This window comes from Oryctolagus cuniculus, chromosome 5 (assembly GCF_051225735.1).
Source record: "Oryctolagus cuniculus isolate XC-2025 breed Fujian yellow rabbit chromosome 5, ASM5122573v1, whole genome shotgun sequence".
Taxonomy (NCBI): Eukaryota; Metazoa; Chordata; class Mammalia; order Lagomorpha; family Leporidae; genus Oryctolagus; species Oryctolagus cuniculus.
Window position 1 is genome coordinate 125,458,163 of NC_142871.1, and position 23,141 is coordinate 125,481,303.

A 23,141-nucleotide genomic window follows, 5' to 3' on the forward strand; every position below is an offset into this window, starting at 1 on the left:
GAACTGGACCCCATTCCCTTATAAGCCCCAGGCTGCTTACAGCTGTGAACCTGCTCTTGCCTGAGATGCTGGCCCGGTCTATCAGGCGAATGTCAGCGTTCAGCTCTTCGCTCTCAGTTCTTTGCTGAGACCCCTGCCCGGCCAGGTCAGGTGCCCTCTCTTCATTAAACCATGTAATCTGAATGCCTGGGTCCTCTGATTCCATCAGTCGAGGTGCCTATCTGTCCTGACACATGCCCTACCCCATTAAACCACGCTACCTCGCTGATCATGCCTCTCTGTCTCACCCCTGCATTCTGTCTCTCACAAAGACCAGACCCTCTCTCTTCCAGCCGTCTCCGCTACCACCTCCAGCACCTGAACACAGGTTGGCGCGGAGGCTCAGTCAATCAGGCACGAAGCCTCTGCTCCTGGCCCTCCCAGGCTCTCCACCTGGCTGACGGGCATCACTGGGAGCCCATGCGGGCATGAATGGCAATCACCTGGGGTCTGGGACTGAGGGTGCTAAGCAGGTCCAGCAAACCTCCTGCGTTTCTAGTAGTTCGTCCTCAGGACTTGCGTTTCCCTGAGGGTTCATGGGGACCCCTAGTATTAAGGAATAGGAAAACAAGATAGAAAGAGCTCGCATGTGCAAAGTGCTGAATGAAAGAGAATGGAGCCGATTTCTTCATTGCAGAGCTTCTTAAAGGCTTCGCTATGTCAGCAAATGCTATGACTCTCCAAGAGTGGAGTCAGTGTCTCCCAAAATTTCTGGGTCTGGGAGCCCTGTTCATGAAGCATAGTGTGGACTGCACGTGCCAGCATGTGCTGTTCAGGAAAAGCTGGCCAAGGTCAGTGCCACAGTGGGCAGCTGAAATGCTACGCAGCGCCCCCCCCCCCATGCACTTGGAGCGAGAGATCACTGGGAGCTGCATGGCTGAGTTTCACACGAGCCATCTGAGTTGTCCCTTGGGGACTTGTGTCCCTTCCCCTTCACCTCCTGGCCCAGCCCCTTGGATGAAGGCTCTGACTGGAGCCTCTTCTTCTTTTTTCTTTTTAAAGATCTATTTATTTATTTGAAAGGCAAATTTACAGAGGGGCAGAGGCAGAGAGAGAGAGAGAGAGAGAGGTCCCCCAAAGGCCACAATAGCTGGAGCTGTGCCGAACTGAAGCCAGGAACCAGGAGCTTCTTCTAGGTCTCCCACACGGGTGCAGGGGCCCAAGGACTTGCACCATCCTCCACTGCCTTCCCAGGCTACAGCAGAGAGCTGGATCGGAAGTGGAGCAGCCGGGACTAGAACCAGCGTCCATATGGGATGCTGCACTGCAGGTGGCGGCTTTACCGGCTACGCCACAGAGCCAGCCCCGTGGGGCCTCTTCTGAACTCTCAATTCTGGCTTCACCTCCGGGTGCCTTGGGACATCTCTTTCTCCTAAGTAAGAGTGGGGCTGTTGCACAGTGGCTCAGTGACGCTGAGCCAGCCCTGCAGTGTAACAGCCCCGCCCACTGCAGGGCGGAAGCCAGGGTTTCCCACACCGAGGCTGGGGTGAAGTTCATTGTCCCACCAGTGGGGACTTCACAGCCCAGGGCTGCTGAGGACAGTCTGGGGTCCCTCACCAGCCCGGTGGGACCTCATTCAGAGGACTGAGAGGCACATACCGTAGGAGCCACAGTTCAAGTGCATCCACGAGCAGCTGACCCTCCTGCCCACCGCAGGAGCTACATGATGGTATCAGAATTTCCTACCTGAGAACCCTCTGCTGTGTCCCCAAGACATCAGCACAACATCCCAGCCCTCTCTCTGTGACAAGCTTTGGAAAAACTGAGCTGAGGTTGGGCTGGAGGCAGCTGCTGCCTGAGCCACGGCCAAGGCCAGGTCTGTGAGGAAGGAAGAGAGGGAACAGCCAGTACCAGCTCCCCCTCGCCCGCTGCCGTGCTGCTCCGGCTGCGTTCCCAGCTTCCTGGCCACCTCCAGCCGTTCTTCCTCTCGGCCACGGCGCGGATGAGAATTAGGGAAATGGTATTACTGCCCCAGCCCAGTGTCCAGGGCTTGATGGCTGCCGCCCTGGCAGCTCCGGGCCAGAGAGGAGCCAATGGCAATGACAATAAAACAAAGTCCTTGGCAGCCGAAGGCCCCCGTCTGTGTCCTGGGGCTGCCTAGCGGGACGTGGAGCCAGCCCTGACTCCAGCTCCTTGGGAAGTCTTGGAGCTTGCCCAGGGCCTGCCTGGCATCTGCTCCCCAGGGTGGTGCTCAGCCAGCTGGAGAGGCTGTGACTGTCTCCACAAGGCCCGCTCTATCGACCTGGAGAAACAAGAGTCTCCCAGGTGGACCACCTGTCCTGGGCACCTTCTGGAAGAAAGAAAGATGTGATTGCTCTCATTTGGCTGTCACTCAACCAGCCAACCAATGAGCATGTAGACAGCACCACTGTACGCAAGGACACTGCTCGAGAGCTCACGTATTCGCTAAGTGTTCTGAAGCACCTGCTGTGTGTGGGGCACGGTGTGGGGCGCTGGGGGCACACCCAGGGACTGGGGAGAAGGCAGCCCTGCCCTCCTGGGAGCTGGCTGGCTGTTGTCCGCAGGGAGGTAGGAAACAGGATGAGGAAGTGATGCAGTGAATCAGAAGGCAGTGAGCTATGGGGGAAACTGGGGCAGAGACGGGAGGTAGGCAGTGGAAGAGACCAAAATGGTTCATCAGGGAAGGACTCACTGGGGTGGCTTAGTGACATTTGAACCAGGACTTGAAGAAAGCGAGGGTCAAAACATAAACCCAGGGGCTAGCACTGTGGTGTAGCGGGTTAAAGCCTCAGCCTACAGCACTGGCATCCCATATGGGCACTGGTTCAAGTCCCAGCTGCTCCACCTCTGATCCAGCTCCCTGCTGATGCACCTGGGAAAGCAATAGAAAGTGGCTCAAGTGCTTGGGCCCCTGCATCCATGTGGGAGACCCAGAAGAAGCTCCTGGCTCCTGACTTCGAATCAGCTCAGCTCCGGCTCTTGCAGCCATTGGGGAGTGAACCAGCTGATAGAAAACCTCTCTCTGTCTATACCTCTCTCTGCAACTCTGTCTTTAAAATACATAAATCTTATTAAAAAAAAAAAAAAAAAAACATAAACCCAGCGATGGGTATTTGGCCTCGTGGTTAAGGTGCCTGACTCCCATAGTGGAGTGCCTAAGATCAGTAACCAGCTCTGGCTCCTGACTCCAGCTTCCTGCTGAGGCAGACCCTGGGAGGCAGTGGTGACGGCTCAAATCATTGCACTCCTGCCACCCACATGGACTGAGTTCCCAGCTCCCAACTTCAGGTAGGACTAGTCCCAGCCACTTGAGGAGCGAACCAGTGGATATGAGCTCTCTGTTTCTCTGTCTGCCTTTCAAATAAATAAATTCTTTTTAAAAAAAATTATAGGGGCCGGTGCTGTGGCTCACTAGGTTAATCCCCTGCCTGTGGCGCCTGCATCCCATATGGGCACCTGTTCTAGTCCCGGCTGCCCCTCTTCCAGTCCAGCTCTCTGCTGTCACCCGGGAGGGCAGTGGAGGATGGCCCGAGTACTTGGGCCCTGCACCCGCATGGGAGACCAGGAAGAAGCACCTGGCTCCTGGCTTCGGATCGGTGCAGCTCCGGCCATTGTGACTATTTGGGGAATGAACCAATGGAAGGAAGACCTTTCTCTCTGTCTCTCCTTCTCACTGTCTCTAACTCTACCTCTCAAGTAAATAAATAAAACATTTAAAAAATTATAATGCCCCAGATTACTTTCCAGGCGAGCAGACCTATCCACAGACAGCGATGACAGCAGGTGCCTCACGGACATTCAGAGAAGCAAAAGTGCTGGGGTGGGGGTGGGGAGCTAGGGCAGGGACCCGGGGCGGGGAGCTGCTCCACCTCTGGGACCGCTGCCTGGAAGTGCTTTGCTGCTGGAGACTGGGATGGGGGCAGATGTGAGCTGGGTTGACCAGAAATCAGGAAAGGGTATGACTGGGCACAGACGGCAGGGTAGGGACATCTAGGGGAGATGGCAGGGCCACAGGACCAGTCTAAGGAAGGGAGATCCCTCAGGAGGTCGGCAGGCAGAGTCCTTGGGAAGCCTCCCTTCCTCCCCCAGGAAACTCTCAGATCTGTTGATCATCCTGGACCAACCCTCGCACCCTGAGGATCTCACGGCTGCCAGTCCATCGCTGTCGCCTGCTTCCTAGTGAGAGTCCCCTCGGTCTCGTTGGAGGCCCACACAGCAGAACCTGCAGCTCTGAAGGCTATCCAGATGATGCCGCACGCAGGTCACTTTTGGGGCCCACTGTTCTGGCCCTGAGCTGTCACACTCTGGTTGCCTGAACCACTCCCGGGGCCACTGTGGGGGCAGGAGAGGCCCAGCAGGGGCCCTCCCCACAGAGCAGGACTGGTCTGACCACGTGTCAGTCTCCACGATGAGCCCCTGAGACTGGGGACTGCATTTCACTCTTTTGTATGAAGAAGCAGGCCCTGAAACACAAGAACATTGAGAATTGGTTCTGGACACAACTAAGCTAAACCTGGTCCTGCCAGGTTCGGGTCTTCCACTGCTCTACAGTTGGTGCCCCTCCCATCTCACAGGTTAGCCAAGAGGCTCAAAATGGGGCAACTGGTATCCCTGCAAAAACAGTTCCAGTTTCTTTGGGGACTTCCACTGAAGGTGAAGGTTGGCACACACAATGCAGAATAGATCACCTTAAAGTCTTATGTGGGGGGCAGCACTGTGGTGTAGTGGGTGAAGCTGCCGCCTGCAGTGCTGGCATCCCATATGGGTGCTGGTTGGAGTCTCAGCTACTCTATTTCTGATCCAGCTCTCTGCTATGGCCTGGGAAAGCAGTAGAAGATGGCTCAAGTCCATGGGCCCCTGCACCCGTGTGGGAGACCTAGAAGAAGCTCCTGGCTCCTGGCTTCGGATCGGCACAGCTCCGGCTGTTGCAGCTATCTGGGGAAGGAGCCAGCAGATGGAAGACTCTCTCTCTCTCTCTCTCTCTCTTTCTCTCTCTCTCTCTCTCTCTCTCCCCTTACTTCTCATTCTCTCTCTATGTAACTCTTTCAAATAAATAAACAAATCTTTAAAATAACATAAAAGTCTTTTGTGGCGATGGGCTCCATCCTATCAGTAGGTTTACCTTCTAGAATGCTTTCCTTTGCTTTAATAAAACTCACTCATCCATGTGAGACAAAGAATTAAATCACAACCTACCATGTGCTGGACACCGTATCTGATGACGGGAACTCACGGGGGACAAGACAGAGTCCTGACCATCACCAAGCACAAGTTCAAACTGGGAGGAGCAAACACGTGGGCCGAGAGTGCTGATGCAAGCAGGTGGTGTGAGGGCTGTGGCCGCAGGCTTCACCTCCTGCAGGAGAAAACCTCTGAGAGTTCAAAATCAAGAAGGCACAGCAGCCAGGCAGAGGCAATGGCATGGAGAACAGCTTGTTCAGGACCAGCAAGTCAGGGGCGTGACCAGAGCGAGGAGTAGGTGCAGAAGGCACTGGCAAGAGGCCAGGAGGGGGAGTGAGCCCTGAAGAGGGCACCCAGCAACCACAATGCCCTTGACCCACACCCTCACCTTGGGCATGGAATGGACCGCACGACTCCCTTGTAACAAACAGAATGTGACAGAAGTGATGAGATGCCCCCTCCAAGGTTAGGTTGCAGGCGGGCGCCGTGGCTCAATAGGCTAATCCTCCACCTTGCAGCACTGGCACACGGGGTTCTAGTCCCAGTCGGGGCACCAGATTCTGTCCCGGTTGCCCCTCTTTCAGGCCAGCTCTCTGCTGTGGCCAGGGAGTGCAGTGGAGGATGGCCCAAGTGCTTGGGCCCTGCACCCCGTGGGAGACCAGGAGAAGCACCTGGCTCCTGCCTTCGGATCAGCACAGTGCGCCTGCCGCAGCGCGCCAGCTGCAGTGGCCATTGGAGGGTGAACCAATGGCAAAGGAAGACCTTTCTCTCTGTCTCTCTCTCACTGTCCACTCTGCCTGTCAAAAAATTAAAATTAAAAAAAAAAAGGTTAGGTTGCAACAAGTGCAGTGGCTTTCTTCTGGGGTGTTCTCTCTTGCTCCCTCTGACGGAAGCCAGAACTGTGTAGTGAGCTGCCCTGTGGAGAGAGCCACGTGTTAAGGACCCGGTATCTGTGACCGACAGACAGCAAGGCCTTGAGGCCCTTGGTCCATCTCCCGGGGAGGAGCTGAATCCTGCCAACAAGCACATGAGTGAGCTCAGGACTCAGTCTTCCCCGAGTGGAGCCCTCAGCTGAGCCCACAGCTTGGCTGCCACCGTGGCTGCAGCCTTAGGTGACCCTGAGATGGAGGACCCAGCTCAGCGTCCCCAGAGTCATGATCCACAGAAACCATGAGCTAACAAGGGCTTCTTGTTGTAGTCTCAGTGGTTCGTTACTCGGCAACAGGCAGCAGGACAGGTGGCCACAGGTGCTTTCACGCATGAGAGTGAAATAATGAAACCTACTGCTTACCGGTCGGGCTGGTTGGCAATGAGCAGGCTCTGCAGGAATCGCAGCCATGAGCAATAGGAGCATGATTAAGGCAGAGGCACAGGGCACAGACAGCAAAGAAGGAGAGACTTGGTGAGGAACTGTGGGCAGGATTCGGGTTCCAGGAGGGCAGACTGCTCAAACCAAAAACCTCAGAGTTGTTACTGACTGCTCTTGTACTCACACTCCCACATTCAACCTACCGCTGATCCCATCTCTACTTTTCCCTCCCTCCCCTGGGAGCAACCTCCACAGGACAGCCAGATCCGTCACTGAGAACCCACCCATGCTGGAGCCAGCACTGTAACACAGAGGGTTAAGCCACCGTTTGTGAGACCAGCATCCTATATCAGCGCGCCAGTTCAAGTCCCCACAGCCCCACTTCCCAACCAGCTCCCTGCCAATGTGTCTGGGAAAGCAGCGGAGGATGGCCCAAGTGCTTGGGCCCTTGCCACCCACAAGGAGACCCAAATGGAGTTCCAGGTCCTTGACTTTGGCTTGGTCCAGCCCTGGCTGTTGCAGCCATTTGGGGATTGAACAAATGGATTTAAGACCTCCCCCCGAAAAGTCTGCCTTCCAAATACATTTTTTAAAAACTAAAAAGTAAGGAATTAAAAAAAAGACACCCACGACTTCTAACTGCATTTAAAGTCAAATCCAAAGTGCTCCCGGGCCCTGTGATCTGGCCTCTGGCCACTCTCTAACCTCGTGCCCTCTCCATTCCTCTCAGCCAACTACTCGCTTGCCAGCCCCTCTGTCATCTCTTCCTGCTGATGCTAGGTTTGCACCACTCAGTCTCTCCAGGAAAGGCTTCCTAAAAGGGAGGCATTTAGGTGAGACCCTAAAGAACAAGCCCGGAGCTTGCCATGCTGAATGGCTCAGGGGAACTGGCCACTTCCCTGCAGCAGCACCGGCAGCATCGGGTGTCCCGGAAGCTGTCCTGGATGGAGACAGGCATGCAAGGCCTGGGGGCTGGGACCAGAGAGACTGGGGCACATGCTTGCAGGCCTGGTGCCCGAGGAACACCTCGGTAGCAGCTCCTCACATCTGTCACTGTCCCTTTAACTGCCAGAGATGCTTCCATCTGCCCCAAGGCTTGATCCTCCTGGCTGCAGAGAGACTTGCTCAAGTGTCGTTGTCACCACTGCCTGGGCAGCTGAGGCTACAGAAGCATTCAAGTAAGAGTTGGGGGAGGGCTGGGTGGTAAAGGATCTTGCCTCAGAGTTTTTTGATCGCTGGCTCAAGTACATCTCATTTCCAAAGCAAGGAGAACTAGACAGGAAAAAAAAAAAAGCAAAACCTCAATAAGAAAATCAAAGTGACCTGTAGAAGTATTTTGTCAGTTGCAATTCATTTAATAACTATTCGAGCTTAGTATGTTGTGGATTTGAAATATTTAAGCTAACTCACTGGCCAGCGACTGGCCACGTGATCGGCACAGTGCTGAGCGCCCGGCATGTGCCAGGGCAGGGCCGTGTGGCTCACGGTGGGGCCGCACAGTCTGCACGGCAGTGGACTTGGAGACAGAAGGGCGTTCCGGGCCAGCTGCCTGGAGCTGGCGAGAACCACAGCGCCCAGTGAGCTCAGTGAGCTCCCTGTGGTCCCGAGGGTCTTCGCCATCCTGGGTGGAGCCACCTGCCTCCTTCCGCTCATGCCCCCAGGGAGGCCGCGTGCCGCGAGGGTGCTGGACACTGCCAACTGGCAACGGTCAGCCTCCTTGGGGGACCTGGCAAGTCAATGGTACGCCCCTCCCCCCAGTTTTCCAGTTCACTGTCCCCCTCCCAGGCCACCCACGATGTCCTAGAAATGCCAGCTCTTCTATTTTCACTTTTTTCCTAAACACAGAGGAAAAAAAAAAGGAGTTGGGAAAGCATGGGAGTCAGGTAGTGCCGCAGAAAGCAGGCAGACGGGGTGCTGGGACTAACCCAGGAGCAGAAGGCTCTGGGGACGAGGGACAGTCAGATCCCACCAGTGGAGGGCCCTGCCCCTGGGCCAACACGAGCATCTCCAGTCCCCTCCACCAGACCTGGAAGGAGCTTTAAGCCCTGTCTCACCCAACCTTGGTTTTAAGTCAACTGATGTTCAAAGAGGTCCGATGATGGCCCGTGTCCCTCATTAAGGCAGATTTGTTCTGGCCTTAGCGCCTGGAAGAGAAGGTTGGAAAAATAGTTACCTTGGATGGAAAGCCCGCGTTTTAAGGCACTTGGTCATTTCCCAACACCTCATCATTTACCTGTGCCCAGCCTCCTGCAGCCGCGTACATTCCTTAAGGACAGGGATTTACTCAAGATTCCTATTGTGTCACGGACACCCAGGAAGTGTTGGCTCAAATCAGGCCAACAAAGGAAAAAAGAATAATGGAGGCAGCTCGAGCAGCGGGCGGGAACAGATGACGCACAGAGAGATACCGCCTTAGTCATCCACGCTCGCTCCCACAGAGAAGCCGGAGCCAAAGTTAGAGTGCAGTGTGGCCCAGGAATGCTTATAGTGACAACAGCAATGTCAAGACAATTGGCAGGGCAGCTAAGACACCTCACACCCCGCATCAGAGTGCCACGGCCCAGCTCCCTGCTGGTGGCTCAAGTCGCTGGGTCCCTGCCACCCACGTGGGAGACCTGGATTGAGGTCTTGGCTCCCAGCTTCAGCCTGGCTCAACCCTGGCTTTTGTGGGCATTTGGAGGAGTAAACAAGCACATGGGCGTTCTCTCGCTCTCTCTCTCTCTCTCTTTCTTTCTCTCAGCCTCTCAAATTAAAAAAAAAAGTTCATGAAAAATAGAATCAAAAGAAATATTGATGGAAAAGAAAAGGAACGTGGGTTGCAATCGCACATGGTCTGCATCCAGAGCCTCTGCTTGGTGACCGGGCACTGTTGGCTGGGGCCGGCCCGGACAGACCACTCACTTCCCCAGCCCAACCCTGAAGGTCTGCCCGCACGAGCAGTGGATGCAGGGAGAGGGGGTGCTGCTCCTTCTCGCCCACCGCCCCAGCAAAGCCTGACAAACTCAATTTCCACACCTGCCTTGAATGAAAAATAGCATTTTTCATGCCTGCCTTGTGTTTATCGGCTTCCCCAGGGGACTGGAGACATTTGGAGAAAGCGTGATCTAAAATTACCACTGACTTTTCTTGAAGTCATCATTTCACTTATTTTGACACTTCACAAAGCATCAAGAGAAGGCACAAGGTATTTTTTTCTGCACGCTCATCACAAGGCAACTGGGTTTGAAAGGCTTAGAAACCCCACACATCAGTCAGCGGCTACTGAGAACACCCAGCGGCTGAGCGGGGAATGGGTGACGAATGCTCTCCCAGCCGCGTCTCTCGTCCACCCTCACGAGTACAGGAGCTCACTGCGGGCTGCTCGGCACACAGGGCTCCTGACCAGGGGACTCTAACTCTGGGTCTGCAGGAGGAGTCGGCCTCCCCAGAGGTTCTCCAGGCCCAGATGGATTAGGAAGCTCAGAGAGGAGGAGTTGCTTTTGTCCTCTCATTCCTGCCCTTGTGAGTGCCAGAGCCAGTAACGGAAGCCAGGATCCCCCAGTCTTCCCCATTCTGTGTTCTGTCCACCACTCCCTCCCTCGGCATCTCCAGCTGTTCCTGCAACAGAGAGCGGGGGAGAGAGACAGGGGTGGAACAAGCCGGTTGAGCACCTTGATGTCCACTCAGGGCACGGGGCCTTGGCTTCCACTCTGTTGGATGAGAGAAGCGCTCAGAGACGGTCTTCTGTACTTGCATGGTGCTTTCCCACCAAGCCCTGTTGAGTCTTGGCTCTCCTCAATGCCTCAGTTTCTTCATCTAGAAAATGGCCAGGGCCCAGGGCTGCTGTGAGGACTGGGGAGGTGAGGTCCACTCACCTCCTGCAGGCTCCCTCTTTTGCACCAGAATCCCGGAAATGGGACGCACCACTACTCGTGGGTGACACGGAGGTCCCTGGTTCCCATCTGAGAGGTCTTCCCCAGCCCTGCTGGGGCACCCACCTGCAGTAAGCTGGGGCTGCCCTTCCAGGAGCGCAGGGGAACCTGATTAGGAAAGAGCGCCTTGGGGCCGGCGCTGTGGCTCAGTGGGTTGAGCCTCCACCTGCAGCACCCGTGTCCCAGGCGGATGGCAGTTCGAGTCCTGGCTGTTCTGCTTCCAGTCCAGCTCCCTGCTAATGCACCTGTGAAAGCAGTGGAGAATGACCTGGGTCCTTGGACCCCTGCACCCACCTAGAGGAGGCTCCTGGCTCCTGGCTTCGGATCAGCCCGACTCTGGGCGTTGCAGCCATCTGGGGAGTGAACCAGCAGATAGAAGATCTTTCTCTCCCTCTCTCTGTCTAGAACTCTGCCTCTCAAATGATAGGTGAATCTTTAAAAAAAGAGAGAGAGAAAAAAAGAAAAGAACGCCCACACAAATCAATATGGAAAGCGATTGGCATGGAATCAGACCAAGCATTTTCTTTGCAAGCTCCATATTTTGTGAGGTTTACTCCTCCACGAAGAGGGCAGTTAGAACTGCTTTTAGTTTGGGAATTCCCACAGGAGCCCCAGAATGCTAAAGCCCTCCCCGCTGCCCCCACCGGGACACAGCAGTTTGGACTCCGATGCCCACAATGGCTGTGCTGCCATTGCTCACACATTCATCTGCGTTCTCCACGTTTGCACTGGAAGGCCCATGCCATGCTAAGAGAGAGAGAGGGGGTTGGGGGGGAGAGAGAGAGAGGTCTCCCATACACCGATTCAGTCCCCAAATGCCCATAAACAGCCAGGGTGGGGCCAGGTCCAAGCCGTGAACCAGAGCTCTATCCAGGTCTCCCAGGTGGGCAACAGGGACCCGAGTGCTGGAGCTCTCGCCTTCTAACTCCCGGAGTGCGCATCCGCAGGAGGCAAGGGTCAGGAAAGGAGCGGGACTCCAATCCAGCGCTCTGATGTGACTGCAGGCATCCCAAGCGGCATCCTAACCCCTACACCAAACACCGACCCCCGGCTTATCTTCTGATTATATTTTTCCACAAACTTTTCGAGGTACCGTCATACTGATCATTGCCATTTTCTGATTCTTTGAAGATGGATCAACTCCCCATGGTATACGAGGGGAAATTCTGTCTACTGAAATACAAACTTTTTTAAAAAGATTTATTTATTTATTTGAAAGTCAGAATTACACAGAGAAAGGAGAAACAGAGAGAGAGAGAGGTCTTCCATCCACTGGTTCACTCCCCAGATGGCCACAATAGGCATAGCTGCACCCATCCAAAGCCAGGAGCCAGGAGCTTCTTCCAGGTCTCCCGCGTGGGTGCAGGCACCCAAGCACTTGGGCCATCCTCCACTGCTTTCCCAGGCCACAGCAGAGAGCTGGATGGGAAGTGGAGCAGCTGGGTCTTGAACCACGCCCATATGGAATGGCCACACCGCAAGCAGCGGCTTTACCGGCTATGCCACAGCACCGGCCCACTCTTTGGGTTTTAAGGGAGGCGAGCAGAACAGGCCCGTATACAGTAAGCGCTCAGGAAGTACCGGCTCCGGTTCAGGTTTCAGAACTGGACCTGCTGAGGCACAGGTGGTTTGCTCCTCATCTCCACTTCCCCAGAACCTGGCGTGGGGCTGGCAGGCGCTGCTGACATGCAGGGGTGGAAGCAACACAAGGAAGAATATCCAACGCTGAAGCAAATACACGAGCTCATGCAAATACATGAGCTCACGGAAACGCAAAAAGCTCAGGGAAAACGCACAGCAGGACGCAGGGATTCCAAAATGTTTCTGCATTAAAATAAACTTACCCTTTAATTCCAATTTTCTACAAAATTTTGAAGAATGAACCCCTGTGTGGGTGGGGAGAAGACAGCCATTTGTTGCAAACCCCTTCCCTGTCCCCAGCCCTGGGGCCCTCCCCGCCCGCCCCTCCCCCTGCAGGTCTTGGGCGCGCCCGCACACCCCACCCCCACTCAGCCCCTCTCAGTTGCCCCAGGCTGCTTTCATCCCTTGCTTTATCTTCAGACTCTGGGGAAACGGTAGTCAAAAAAGAGCCAGCGCCCCCAGCCCGCGGCCTGAAACCCGAGCCGCGCGAGGAAAGGCGCAATTACGGGCTGCGCTCTCCGCCCCTCCTCTGCCCCTCTCCCCCGCCGTCCTGCCTGGCACTGAGCTTCGCGCGCCCCGCAAGCCAAGCCCCGCCGCGGGCGCCCCTCGGCAGCCCACAGCCCGCCGCCCGCCCGCAGGAGGAAATGTATTAGCGGGGCTGCGGGGAGGGCCGCAGGCGCTGGGACTCCATCTCGCCTACTAAATATACTCCGGGACGTTTACCAGTGTCCCGTGAAGTGCGGCCATAAATCAGGGCCGCGCCACTCCTGTCAGAAGAAAGGCAGAAAGCGCGCGTTCGCTCGCGCCTGCCCTGGCGCTGCGGGCTGACCACGCACCCGTCCACAGGCAAGGCCACCGCGGCTCACCGGCCAGCGCGCGCCACTGCCCAACCGGGACCAGCCACAGGGCCGCCCCAGGAGGCGCGCTCACTCCGAATGAAAATGTCACTGGGTGTCAAAGGCACGCCTGTCACACCTTGGAGCTCCCCTGCAGTTCTGTCCCCGTGGCCAGTTCTGTCCTCCTGCCCCTGGAGACCTACAAAACGGTGCAGCCTGCTCCAGCGCCTCCTTCTCTGCGCATGCGTGAAGGACAGACACACCGCCAAGGCCACGGACATTCTCTCCTGCCAGAACAGTTCCAGGTGATTCTGCTACCTTTTGTGTTCCTTCCCTGATTTTCCACACTTTCTACAAAATCAAAAGGCATTACCCTTCCCATCAGAAAAAAAAAAAATTACCTTTTTTTTAATAAAGGGAAACAACCAAGACGCCACCACAAGGATATATGTTTGTTCGTGTTATTTATAAAAACCGAGAACTGTAGGGACCAGTGGTGTGTAGTAGCTACTGGGAAGCGGCCTGCCATGCCAGCATCCCGCATGGACTCCAGCTTAAGTCCTGGCTGCTCCAGTTCCAATCCAGCTCCCTGCTAATGCACCTGGGAAAGCAGCAGAAGATGGCCCAAGTGCCTGGTCCCCTTTACCTACACAGGAGACCTGGAAGACTCCTGGTTTTGGCCTGGCCCGGCTCTAGTCATTGTGGCCGTCTGGGGAGTGAAATGGAAGATTCTTGCTGTCTCTATCTCTCCCTTTATGTATGTAATTCTGCCTTTCAAATTAAAAAATAAATCTTTTTTTTTAATAAGAACTTTCAATGTGTAACAGTCTGCATCTCCAGATAACCACACAGCCACATTCAAGGAGAGACAGAAAAATGCTCCTGACTCCACGCTTAGCAAAAGCATAAAATCAAAAAGCAAAAACCAGGCTCGTTTTGAATGCCTATGCTATTAGTAGCATATAAAAATTACACCTAAGAAAATGCATAGAAAATGCATTGTGGTATTAAAGTGGAGACTTCTGGAATTTTTTTTCCTCTTCCTTGTTCTCCAAATTTTGCATGGTGTGGTTTTAGTTCTTTGGTCATTTTTAAGTGTTTGAGAACAGAAGAGAAAATGCAAGCGGGGTCTAGGGCTCCTGGCCTCCCCCACCTCGCACCCCCGCACCCGCCGTGGGCCAGTGCCACACACGCGTTCTTGCCACACATGAAAACAGGAGGCCTGGGGTCCCCGGGTGGATTCAGTTCCGCTGGGACAGTCTGGAACAATCAGCTCCGCCAATGAACTTTTTATGGAGTTTCCGACTTTGAAGCTAAGTAACGAGACTTGGCTGCTAACCAGGCCTTGCCCTGTTCCCCGTGGCCTCTGCCGTCAATTAGCTAATTGGAGGCATCCGAGGTGGCTGGCGGCAGGGGGCAGTGAGACACAGGTTTACGGAGGAGGATGGGAAAGGCAAGGCGAGAGTGTGAGGGGCCCGCTCGAGCCCAGGGCCAGAGCCAGGGAGTGAGGGTGAGGTCCCCCAGCTCTCCGGACCCTGTAGGAACTGTCCCCCTCTTCCTGTCTTACTTTGGGGCCAACACCAGTGAGAGGCTGAAGGGCGTTTGGATTCTGGAGTTCTTGGACGCTTCTGTCTGAGGGACCCAGGCTGGTCCTCCAGCACCCCCTGGCTGAGGAGCGTGCCCACTGCCGCCAGCCTCAGCCCCACACCCTCACTGGCCTCTCTTCAAAGACAGCCCCTGAGTACAAAGGAACTGTCCCTTCTCTCCCACCCGAGGACCTCGAGCTAAATGGACCTCTCTGAGCACGGAAGAGGGCTACATTCTGTGGGGTTGCTGGGCTTCCCCACGTGGGTTTCTGATAAGAAGTCGCTTTGTCCCGAGCTGGCGGGGAGGGCAAAGCAGGTGACCCTCTGCCCGTCATCCCTCCCAGACACTCAGCCCTCATGCAATGGTCTCAATGGGTCTCACAGTTTTTGGAATAGCATGGCATTTGGTTTTGATTTTTAAACGAGTTAAAAATAATAGCACTTTTGCCTTGAAGCAGTGACTTCTCCTGGCATCTCCAGCTCTCTTCCAGATCTGCACTGGCAGGGCCAGGAGGATGAGCCGGTCAGCTGCGGTGTGGACTAAAACAGCAGCAAAACACAGCCAGGGTTTGCAGGAGGGGGGCCGGGGCCTCTGGTGGGCGTGGCCAGCCCCAGGTCTGCTCTCCTCCCTCCTGCAAATTACAAGCCTGCTTTTTGAAATTTCCTTTCTCAGAACAATGTTGTTCATTCAGTTCCAAAGTAAACATTGGGCTTAGATACTCAACAGTTTGGGAGAACAAACTGTCCTGGTTGTTAGGCTCTTTACCTGTCAGGGGCCTGATTAAACCCATAGATCTTCATGGCAGCCACAGGGGGCTACCGAAAGGGACCAGGCACCAGCCCCCGTGTCCCCAGGTGAGCACCGCAAGCCCCCAGGGCCCGCACCAGGAAAGGGGGCGGAGGCAGAAGGCGGCTTTGGAAGCGCCTTCAAAGTGATAGATGGGTGGGCTGGAGGGGAGCTGATTTGGGGAGAAAGGCAAGCCGTGGGCAGTAAATCATGCAATCCGGTGTCGGCGCTGGGAAAATGGAAGCCCATTTCCTCTCTCCTAGGGGAAGGCTGCTTAATTAAGAGATCTCCGGGTACTCAACTTTCCTCATAAATTTTAGAGAGCAGTGAAATCCAGTGTGTGCGTGCATGTGTGCGGGTGCGTGCGTGCCTGTGTGCACTGTGTGTGCACATGTGTGTGCATGTACGTGTGTATGTAGGTATGTGCACGAACAGAAGACCTTGTCAGGAGCTGTGCTCAGAACTGATGGGCTAACACGTCTGCCCATCTCTGCCCTTGGGTGCCCCAGCTTCCCACACCAGGGATGGCGACAACAAGGCTGCCTCTCCTCTCCCTGCCTGTAGGTGACCGTTAGGACACTCTGATTATTGTCCAAGCAAAAGGGGCAGGGGGCTCACAGTGCAAGAGGGAGAGAAGGGGAAGAAAGACGCTGGTCCAGGGACTATGCTGGACGGAGAGAGGACACGGATGGCAGCCGCCGATGTCAGGAGCCAGCCTCCCCCTTCCCAGCCCGTGGCCCGGGGATGCCCCAGCTTCGCGGGTGAGCCTCTGCAGAAACCTGCGGCTGGAATCTAAGGTTTCCTGCTGTCCTCTGAGGAGTATTTAATTTCCACGGTACAGGCTGTTTCTCTTCCAGAAGACCTCACTTCCCTCCTGGCTTATCTGATTGTGGGCATCTCGGCGAGCAGCTTGTCACCTATCATTTTCCACAGAAGTGAACATCAGCAGCCGGGAACCCGCAAAAGCTGATGGCGGTGGGGGGGGGGGTCCCGGGGAGCCAGAGATGCTTAGCCTGCCTGGGCGGGGGGGTGGGGGCGGCGCAGGCTAGGAGGGGCAGAGCCGGCAACGCCGGCCAAGGCGAGATTTTGATCACACGGGCAGAAAACACTCACGTGAGCATCTTCCCTGCACTATGTACTTTGATGCTCCTTGAGGCTCAGGTCCCACCAGGTACCCGGGGACAGGTAAGGCCAGAGTTACTGCTCCCTGTAGCAGACAGGGTGACCTGGGAGAGGTCACCCAGCATGAAGTGCTAACAGCTGAGAAGGGCAGAGACATGTCTTGCTTTTTCATAAAGGCCCTGCAGGACGTTATGAGACCGATGCGGGGAGTCTGCTCTGACTTCTGTGGCTCGGATGCCCTGGACGTGGGGGGTTTCCATGGCGATGACTTCCTGTATCCGGGATGGCTCAGGAGCCCTCAAGAGCCATGAGCCCTGGTGGCCAGTCTGTGAGCACACCCAGCGCCTGGAGGGGGCTCTCACCAGCCAGTGTTGCTTCCAATCCATTGTTTCAGGAAATGGGGTCACACCCTTGGCCTGAACAGCTGGCCGGCTGCAGCCCGCACCCTGAGCCACACTTGGGGCTCCTTCCTTCAAAGGTGGCGGTGCCAGGGATATGGCAAGTGGAAATCAGGACCCTTGAGATGTGAGGCTGGGGACCAACACTGTGGCCTAGTAGGTTAAGCCTCCTCCTGCGGTGCCAGCGTCCCATATGGGCACCAGTTTGTGTCCTGGCTGCCCCTCTTTCGATCCAGCTCTCTGCTAATGTCCCAGGAAAGCAGTAGAAGATGGCCCAAATGCTTGGGCCCCTGCACCCATCTGGGAGACCCAGGAGAAGCTCCTGGTTCCTGGCTTTGGATCGGCCTAGCTCTGACCATTGTGGCCATTTGGGGGAGTGAATCAGCGATGAACAACTGTTCTCTCTGTCTGTAGCTCTATCTCTTAAATAAATTTAAAAAAAAAGTGAGACTGGTCCATGGAGGGGGTCCCAGGGCTCTGAACATTGCAGCCCTGAGCGTGCTGTCCTCAGGCCCATGGCTCCATCACGCCTTTCCTGAGACGTCCGCTTCTGTCCTTACCTGCTTTTCCTATACTTAATATGCATTGCATGTATGAGGCAATGAAATGTTTTTAAGTGAAGGTTCACATTTAAGGCACGTAAGACCCCGATTTCTTTTCCTTGCTGCATTATAAGACAGATTTGGGGGCTGGAGCTGTGGCGCAGTGGGTTAACGCCCTGGCCTGAAGCACCGGCATCTCATATGGGCACTAGTTCAAGTCCCAGCTGCTCCACTTCCCATCCAGCTCTCTGCTATGGCCTGGGAAAGCAGTAGAAGATGGCCCAAGTCCCTGGGCTCCTGTACCCACATGGGAGACCCAGAAGAAGCTCCTGGCTTCAGATTGGCGCAGCTCCAGCCGTTGCGGCCAATCGGGGAGTGAACCATTGGATGGAAGACCTCTTTCTCTCTCTCTCTCTGCCTCTTCTCTCTCTGTGTAACTCTGACTTTCAAATAAAAAAATAAACCTTAAAAAAAAATAAGGCAGATTAAACTTACAAAAACCCTCGTTCGAACAAACCCTTCTGAAGGATCGCTCTTACAAGCTTCAGTGAAAAGTGAGAGCTGACCATGTCGTGTGCGCCAGGCACGGAGACAAGCCCTGGTGACACAGAGAAGTGATCAGCCCCACGCTGCTCCACACCTCGGCCTCTCGATGGCCAACGTGCTGGAAGGAGTCGGAGGAGGGGGCCGCTGGCCTGGTGCTGGGTGACCCTGGGTAAACACCTGCTGTCTCTGAGCCTCAGTTCCCCCAGCCGCACATCAAAGGGTGGGCTGGAGGATTCCCAGCGTTGCTCCAGCCATGTGGGTAAGGAACCCTGGTGGAAGCCATTCTTGCTAAAGCCTTCTCGCCCAGAGCTGGCTCTGAGGTCCGCCGGCCTTGTCCCATGCCGACTCGGTGTAGGGCTCACACGACATCTGTGCTTGGGACCCAGCGCTTTGGCTGGCGTTCCAGGCCTGGGCTTGGGCGGGGTCCAGGACACCGGGTCTTCCCAGAATTGAAGGCTGGGCCCTTCCAGAAGTAAGGGGTGGGGCCTCCCCTCCCTGTGCTCTCCCCATCCCAGCTTGCAGAAGGAAGGAGGGAGGGAAGAACCCAGATGAGAAGTGACCTACAATGCCCCCACTGGGAAGGCAGAAGGAACCCCCTGCAAAGAAGCTGGGGCAGGGTGGGGGCACCCCGGCAACCAGGTCCTTGCTGGATTATGGGGACCCGGCTGCAGAGTTCCTGCTGAACTTGGGCTCCAGCTTTCTGTGTCTGGAGCAGAAACGAGAGCTGGCTGCTCCATGCTGGTATCAGGCCTCCCAATATCTAGCCAATCATGCCTTTGGATTTATGTTCTGCTCAGATTCAGGGTGGGGGTCGGGGGGCTTCAAAAAGTTCATGGAAATGCATATTATGGGAAAAATGTGCACAAATCTCAAGAATTTTCAGACCAATATGAACTTTTCATCCCATTTTTCCATGAACTCTTCGAGGCGCCTTTGTGTATCTATGCATCAGAACAGAAAGGCCTTCGACCTGGAAGACCTGGTCCAGGGCCCTGTCGTGACCACCTGGGTGACGTACAGCACATCTCCTCCACCCTCAGTGTCTCACATTCTCCCCCTGCACCCAAGGGGAGGCCCCACATCCACCTGCATGGGCCCCCATGGCTGGGATGTGCAGGGAAGGATGCCTGCTGGGGGCGGGTGCCATGGCATAGTGGGCTAAGCCTCTGCCTGTGGCGCCAGCATCCTGTATGTGTCCCAGCTACTCCTCTTCCGATCCAGCTCCCACCATGGCCTGGAAAAGCAGCAGAAGATGGCCCAAGTCCTTGGGTCCTTTACCCATGTGGGGGACCCGGAGGAAGCTCCTGGCTCCTGGCTTGGGATCAGCCCGGCTCCAGCCGTTGCAGCCATTTGGGGAGTGAACCAGTCTGTAACTCTGCCTCTCAAATAAATAATATTAAAAAAATAAAAAAGGCTGGCTGGTGTGGCACAGAGTCCTCTGGGTGGGGAGCAGTGGCCCCGCTGCCCTCCAAGGTGCTGACCGCCCACCCTGGGGCCACACGATGCAGTGGCCCTTGACCGCGGGTTTCTCCTTGGCAGAGCAGTCAGCTCCCTCCCACCCATCCCAGTGGAAACAAGCTGGCCACATCAAAATGCCGGGAGGGGAGGGACAGTTAGGGTTCCGTGTGGGTCCAGCCATTTCCCGGAGGCCCAGCCGCCTGGTCAGCTTCCCATGGCTCGGTTTGCCAAGGACAAGGCCCAGTGTGTCCTTTGTCCCCATGTAATTGCTAGCACTGTGTCCTTTCACACTGGAATTGATCCAGTTTAGGAGATAAATACATGGTGATCCTACCCACGAGGCATTCCCATGGCTCTCACTATACCAAGTTCAGGAGCCCAGACCCATCTTTAGCCAAAATGTGACCAAGGTTGGGGTCTTCTGTTCCCCCTCCCCATCTCATTTTTCTGTGTCGCTGTCCCCAGCTGAGGCAACCTTCCACTTCCTTTCCCAGATGTGTCACTCACATTTGCTGTCCCACCCCTGGACCAATGGCTCTCCAAGCCTGGCCAGACCAACAGCCCCAGCCGTACCTGCGGGCTTCTCAGAGATGCACCTTCTCAGGGCAGGCATTTAGTGCAGCGGTTAAGACTCTGCTTAGGACTCCCATATCCCATATGCCTGGGTTCCAGTCCCAGCTCCGCTCCTGATCCCGGCTTCCTGCCAATGCAATGCCCACCCTGGGAGGCACGGGGGATGATGGCTCAGGTACCTGGGTCCCTGACACCCTCATGGGAAATCTGGATTGAGATCCTTGCTTGTGGGTTTGGCCTGGCCCCACCATAGCTGTTGAGGGCCTTTAGAAAGTAAACTAGAAATGGAACGCCTCTCTCTCTCTCTCTCTCTCTCTCTCCCTTTCTCTCTCACTCTCTCCTCTTCCACTGTGTATGTGTATATGTTTGTATGTATGTGTCTTTCAAATAAATAATAAATAAATTATCTCTGTAGAAAAGAAATGCAACTTCTCAAGCCCCAGCCAGAACTACCGGGGGCTGGGGGGGAGGCGGTGGGCAGCCATCTGTATCAGAACAAACCTTCCGGAAAATGCTGAGGTCCACTCCACAGAGAGCCGCTGTCTTCAGCACTCAGAACATTAGATGTTCTCTGGGACTCTGCCTCCCGTACTGCCTGACAGGAGTGGAAAACCAAGGGACAATAGAGGAGGCACTGGACCCTGGATCCTCATGGATGTGATGGCTTACCCACAGTGCAGGCGCCTGCCTATGGCCAGGCTCCGGGCTGTCAGCCTTGCGGTTGAGCCGAGTGAGCAAAGCACTGTCTCCTGGGGCCTCAGTGTCCTCCTCGGGACAGCCACGGATTTCCTTCGGTGACCTTTAAGGCGCTTCCGATCCGGTCATCTCACGTGTGATGCAGAATACTATGGTCACAAGCTCCGCCCCCTTGGCCCACCCCCAGATAACACCTGCGTTTCCCTGGTGACCTAACTGAGACTGGGTTCAGGCCAGCAAAGGCGAACCCAGGAGACATTTCCGGACAGACAGCCTTCTAGCAACCCCTAAATCCCAGCTTCGGAGCAGACTGGACATGGGGAGAATCTGCAGGGCAGAGGAAGTCGACCTTGGCCTTGCCGGAATTCCGCACTGGGATTCGCCTGCGTGGGGCTGTCCTGGGCACTGGGGGAGGTCCAGCAGCAGCCCTGGCCTCCACCCGGACTCATGACAGCCACCGAGCCTCCAGCATCAGCAAACGTGCCCTGGTGTGCAAACCACGGGGAGCGGGGTGCACTATGGGGGGGCACTCCCAGAGGCCTCTGCTGCCTACCCCAGCTGCCCCCACCCAATCCCGCTCACAGTCGGGGGGCAGAATTGTCTTGCTTCGCCACTGCCTGATGATGTGACTTTGAATAAGGAGCCTCACTTTTCCCATGAGACCTCCCCAGCTGGGACGGTTGTGCAGCCCTGTCTGGTGCACCGCACTCAGCACGGGTCAGCACTATGATAAGAACATGGGAGCAGGGATGCCATGTATGTATTGCTCCTGTCTCCTGTCTGAATTACAGCCGCACCTTCCATCTGCAGAAGTGGATTCACCCCAGAGAGATTCTGTTTGTTTCGGTCGGACTTGCCCTCCAGATGAGCAAAACACAGGTGCCTGCTCCCCTTGGTATAGGCCAAGCCAGGGTCCTTCAAAGTGGCCTCCCAGAAAACACTCTGGATCTCGGCCCTACCCAGCCCGAGGGAACCAGGAAACCCAGACCACAGACCCTGGGCCTCAGGGCTAGGCAGGATATGAAGAAGGGCCAGGGCCCTGGACAGGCACGAGGCACCCTTTTTAAAGCGAGCCACTTTGCCTGGGCCCCAGAAAGCTGTTCTGTGTGGGATGCAGCTGGAGGGTGGCCATGGCTGCCAGGGACTTGTAAGAAGCTGAAAATCTGGATTGTCGCAAGATGAAGTTTCCAAAGTCTTTCAAAGAGCGTGAAGCCTCTGGTGGAGAGGAACCTGCAATAGCTCAGTGACTTAGTGGTCCCCTGTGACAACCCCGATTCTGCACTGGGGAAACTGAGGCCCACAGAGGCTCAACAACCGGCCCAGAGTCACAGCAGCAGGAGGATGTGGGCAAGAGCCCAGCACGCGAGGGGTTAAAGGAAGAACTGTAGGCCCCTGTGTTGAATAAAAGGAGACAGAGCCAATTTTTCTACCCTAATGGTAAATTGGCCCCAAATTAAGCCAATACCCAGTCCTTATTGCTCCTGCAAAGAATTAATAAACCATGACATCTTCTGAAATGGGGGAGGCCGACTGCTCGGAGGGAGTCGGGGAGCTTTTTACAGGCTTGGAGATGCTATGCCTTAGCAAGAAACATGCGGACGCCACAGACGGGGGTGGGGGGGCAGGAAATGGTGGACGCTGCCACAGCCTGTGCCCATACCTGGCTGGCTCAGAGGCCTGGCCAGCGCCAGGAGGCAAGGCCCACATTAGCCGGCTCGCGGGTGCTAATGGCTGTGGCCTCCCAGAGAACATTCAGGAATATTTTAGGTTTCTATTTTGCAGATGGCGTGCCAAGTCAGTCCCTCGTTCTGCCTATTAGATGGTTAGTTTCCTTTTTCTAGTTAAAGGATTAACTAGAATTATCAGTAATCACCAGCTTCCCCACAGGACACATCGGAAGAAATGGGAGGAGACTGCCCACAGCAGGGACAGCCGTGGCCCCACGGGAGCGGCCATGGCTGGGGGAGTCGTCCCTGGCATGGGGTTCTGCCCGGGGGGATTGGAACCCACCATGGGATCCAGGCTGAGGTGCAAAATCCTGGGCCCCTGCACCCATGTAGGAGACCTGGATAAAGCTCCAAGCTTCAGCCTGGCCCAGCCCCAGCTGTTACAGCCATTTGGGGAGTGAACCAGCAGATAAGAAGATCAATTCTGTGTGTATGTGTGTGTGTGTGTGTGTCCCCGTAACTCTGCCTTTCAAATTAAAAAAAAAAATTTTAAAAATGGTGAGCCAGAGCTGGGCAGTGACTTACGAAGGGTCACACACAAGCTGATCAGCCCCAGAGCCAGCACCACTCACTGTAAATCAGATTACATACCTCCCAGGTTCTCGGTTGTCAGTTTATAAAATGAACCCCTGGACTTGAGGCGAGGCCGCTGTCTATTTTCATACCTATTCCCTGTCTACACTGCAAGATTAATGCGTCAAGGAGGGAGACCACGACTTACTCATCTTTGTTTTGTTTTAAGATTTATTTATTTATTTGAAAGGCAGAGTTACAGAGAGGCAGAGGCAGAGAGAGAGAGAGAGAGAGAGAGAGAGGTCTTTCATCTGC

The 23,141-nt window shown here is 55.4% G+C and overlaps 1 long non-coding RNA gene across 1 annotated transcript; it reads right to left on the reverse strand.

Moving 5' to 3' along the window:
• Positions 1–7,355: 7,355 nt before the first annotated feature.
• On the reverse strand, positions 7,356–13,120 carry LOC149126641 (uncharacterized). Its single transcript, XR_016234050.1, has 6 exons — positions 13,018–13,120; positions 12,246–12,287; positions 10,468–10,646; positions 10,141–10,285; positions 8,550–8,634; positions 7,356–7,762 (listed from the first exon to the last, which is right to left on the reverse strand). It is a non-coding gene; the product is annotated as an uncharacterized LOC149126641 (long non-coding RNA).
• Positions 13,121–23,141: the final 10,021 nt, after the last annotated feature.